We start from the raw sequence: 4,080 nt of genomic DNA, 5'->3' as shown, positions 1-4,080 counted from the left end.
CTCGGCGGCGCCCGCTTGCCCCTCCGCCGCCCGCGGGCCCGTCGTCCACCCACAGCCTCGCTCCCGTTTTCTCGCTATCCGGCCCCGGCGACGGGTGGACGTGTCCCGCGCCTAGGGAGGCCGGGAGCGTTGGGCGATGCCCGGCCGCGGGCGACGTGTGCATGCCTCGCGTGGGCCCGTGCCACGCGGCGACGCGGAAGGGGAGAGCGGCCGGCTCCGGCGACGGGTTCGTCCGTTGCTGCCCTCCCGCTCGCAGCCGCTGGCGACGCGTAGGGCGCGTGCGCCCCCTCAGATCAGGCAGGCGCCCCTGAACTCAACTGGGCGCGCTTCGGGCCCACGCAGGGCAAGCTGACGGCCCCCAGACGCGGGAGGCGCCAGTCACCCGCGCCTCCCGGACTTACGGTCTAGGAAGTCCTGATTCAGAGGCCGTGCCCCTCGCGCCCCTGCAAAATAGTTACTGATGCCCCTTTCCGTCGAGGATTTGTCCCATCCCGTCTTGAATCCAGCTAAAGCGCGAGCATGCGCAGCTGCCGGTGGCAGGGAGTGCCACGCTTTCATGACCTGCAGGGAGGGCGCCTCGGCTAGACACGGGGCCCTGCTTCTCTCCTGGTCGCCCGCCTACTGGGGCAGTGGAGCCTCCCCCTTGTAGCCCGCGCCTCCGTCCCTTCTCTTCATAAGAACTGCCCTTTAGTGGGTCAGGCCGCCGGTCGTCTTGCCCACGATCCCATGTCACGCTGCGGCCGCACGGGAGAGCGACCAGCGGTGTTTCCCCGTTCCTCTCCCCTTGGCAGCCTCCGGCATGTGAGGTTTAAGTCTTCTCTTAACTTGCCTGGATGGAGACACAGCGTTTGGTGGTGGCCTTGTAATTTTAGCGTGCAGGGGTGGTGCTGTGCGCTAATAATAGGACTGGGCAGCTACAGGAGAGGAGGAGAGTGGAGGGGCGAGACCCTCTAGCCAGAAACCTCCGGCTTTGAGTCCCAGCAGGAGCACAGCCCAGTCAAAACCTCAGCCTTGGCTGCCTAATGGCTCTGAGGAAAGCTTAACACAAAAAAATCTCCCCTCCCAACCCAGTGCCACCGCAGAAGTGGCTGCATATAGCCGTGCTGCAGGGAGATGAGCCCCGATTGCTGGCCCCGCGCGGCACCTTTCAAAAGTCCTGACATCTCCACGCATGGCTGTGACTGCAGGCGGGGGCCGTAGCTGGCAGGGGCTTCTCGGCGAGATGGGTTTTGGTTAAAAGCCGAACGTATTCTGTCAACGTTAATTACCGGTGACGATGCTCTGCGAGTCCGCAGCGCCTTCCGCCTGAGATCTCCAAGCGTATTACACACGCTCATTAATTAAGCCTCGTTGTACCCCTGGGAGGGTGGCAGCATTAGTGCAGTTTCCCGTAGTTACGGAGGAGGAAACGAAGGCGCAGAGAGCACGAGTGACTGGCCTTGGGTCACGCAGCGTGTTGGCAGCAGGGTCAAGATAGGTGCCTTGGCATAGGCAAGTGGCCCCTTGGCATTAGTGTCAACCATGTATACGCAGCGCAGTGAGAGGAGACCATGGACCCCTAGACGCGGAGTCAGGAGACCTTGCTTCTGTTCCTTGCTCTGAGGCCGATTGCCTCGGGGAGTGTGCAAGTCACTTCCATGTCCCTGTGCCTCAGTTTCCCAGTCTGTCCCAGGGAGCTAATGATGCTCCTGTTTGCTAAGGGCCACGCGAGCGCATTTGCAGTCCTCAGATGATAGGGGCTGCTCAGCCCATCAGAACGAGGTGAGGCTTTTCAACATACCAAAAAGCCCCACAGTTTCCAGATGTCCAGGTATCTGCGAGGGCCAAGAAGACTTGTCCAGCCTCGCTGGACCTCCCCTTTGATGGGGAGCTTGTCTGCGGCATAGTGAAATCCCTGGTGCCTGGTGAACCCTGCTGTGCTTTGCAGGAGCACTCTCCTTTGCATTGTCCTTCATTCTGAGTTAGGACCTTGCTGGTTCTGCACTAGGCTGGCACACAGCGGGGTGACTACGCCCAAGGTGCTGGCATAGAGCAACCCAGGATGAGTGTAGCAAGGTGGGAGCTGGAGTGCCCAGAGGAAAGCAGACTTTGGGGGAATGTGCCTAAAAACCAGGGTACTGAGATTCAAGGCAGCCAGACTGAGAGGTCCCCCTGTGCACTTCATTTGTAGGGTACACCAGGCCTGTAACCTTGGAGCACGGCTGAGAGACCCACGGCCACAAAAAAACAGCCAATCACTCTCCGGACTCACAGGGCTTTGAAGCATGTGGGCGCCTCCGATGATGTCCGTTCTCAACAGCTGACTTCCCCACCATCATTCAGGAGCCTGTCACCTGCGCAGGGGATTGCTCCAATGCATTGGCCTAGGGTGGATTTAGGCTCCTCCTAGTACTGAATGGGGCTGCCTGTTTTCTTGGCAGTGCTGCACATGTGGAGTAAGTGGCTGTACAAGCTGTTGGAGTCTGTCTAAACAGCTCAATACAATTCGCGTGCATCACTATCTGTCTTTGTGCTCTAACCCAACAGGGGAGATTAGCCGGCATGCCAAAGCAGCCCATCCCCAAATGAATGTACATTTAGGGGCTAGGGAATATAGCATGGGGACTTCCGCCAAAAAACCCACTTTGCTCCCCCGTCTCAGAGATGTAGTTTGCCCATCTTCCAGGCATGGTGCAAGGCCTGCGCCTCCCTGCAGACTTTCCTTGTTCACGCCGGTCTCTTCATCAAGTGAAAGCAACAAGGAGGGAAGAATGCCTCCTCCTAAACCAGTGCCTCTCCATCCTGTTGGAGCCTGGGTTTTTCCTTGGAGAGCTCCCATCTGAATACTGCCAGGCTGAAGCCTGCTTAGCATGGGAAATCTGGGAAGATCACAAGCCCAGGTGGTACAACTGCACCCCTGTCCCAAGCAGTGCCTCAGACAGCGACACATCACTTAACTTCCTCCTCTGCTCACTCCAGAAGCTCTTCTAGCTGGTTTGCAGCTGTTTAAATGTGGCTGCAGGGGCAGGGAGTGTAAGAAACCTATGGCATTCCTGAGCTAAGGGACACTGAAAGGAAGCAGGGATGTAACAAGCATCCCTAGCCAGCAGTGGTCCCTCTAAAAGACTATTTCCATGCTTCTGGAGGCTGATAGGAGGCACAGGAGAAAGTGCAATGCAAAGGGAAGGGGAGCTGTGCTGATATTGGTGTCCCGATATTTCACCTAGAAACCAAGCGAGGGTTCAAAAACCCTGTAATAATAACTCGGCCATGTCGGGGCAGTTTAGGGCCTGATCCAGCACTCCCCGCCTGTATACAAGGGTGTCAAGCCCTCCTAAATGGCTATTATTGGAGATAGGCATCAGGTGAAGAGTCAGACACCTTTTGATTTATACAGGCTTGGCACAAGAGCGTGTTCTCACCGGTTGCATGGAGACCTCGAACAAAGAGGATCAAGGAGAGGAGGATGCCCTGGGAATTCATCTCCCCATCTCCAACGCACCTAAAGAGAAGAGGCTGTGAGATCAAGTCAGAGGCTTGGCCTGTGTAATGGCAGGGGTTAAAGGAGCCAGGATAATCCATGCCATATACTTGTAACTATAGGCACAGAAGGCCATGTCAACAGCTGCTTGATCTTGCCCGCCGGGGACTCTTGCCCTCAGTAAACGTACTCTGTGCACATACCTGGTCCCCTGCCTGCCCGCACGCATGCCCATCTGTCAGGATGGCTCTATGCCGGCTTGCATTTTGGTTGCTCCATTTCACTTGGGCAGAGGTGCCAAGACATCCTGGGCTGTAGATAAGCAGCCTGTAGAAAACACAGCAGATGCTATCTTTCTTGCCACACCGCTGCTACTACCTGTCCCGTAAAAATCTTTGGATGCTTATGTGCCAACCAGTGATAGCCGCGGACAGATGAGGGACGCGCGGTTCCTGGGCTTGTGTGGTTCTTAACTAGACCAAATGTTATTGCAAGAGGGGCTGGGATATTGCAAGTTATCTAGCAGGATAACACAGCTGCCTACTGGAGGACTAGTCCAGAGGCAGTGATGGTATCTTGAGGGGCAGACTGGGGCTCATTCCATGAGTTGTATCTTCACC

The sequence above is a fragment of the Crocodylus porosus genome, unplaced genomic scaffold, assembly GCF_001723895.1.
Source record: "Crocodylus porosus isolate Cpor-Errol unplaced genomic scaffold, CroPor_comp1, whole genome shotgun sequence".
NCBI lineage: Eukaryota > Metazoa > Chordata > Crocodylia > Crocodylidae > Crocodylus > Crocodylus porosus.
The sequence above is the reverse complement of the archived record's forward strand: the minus strand, read 5'-3'. Positions refer to the sequence as shown.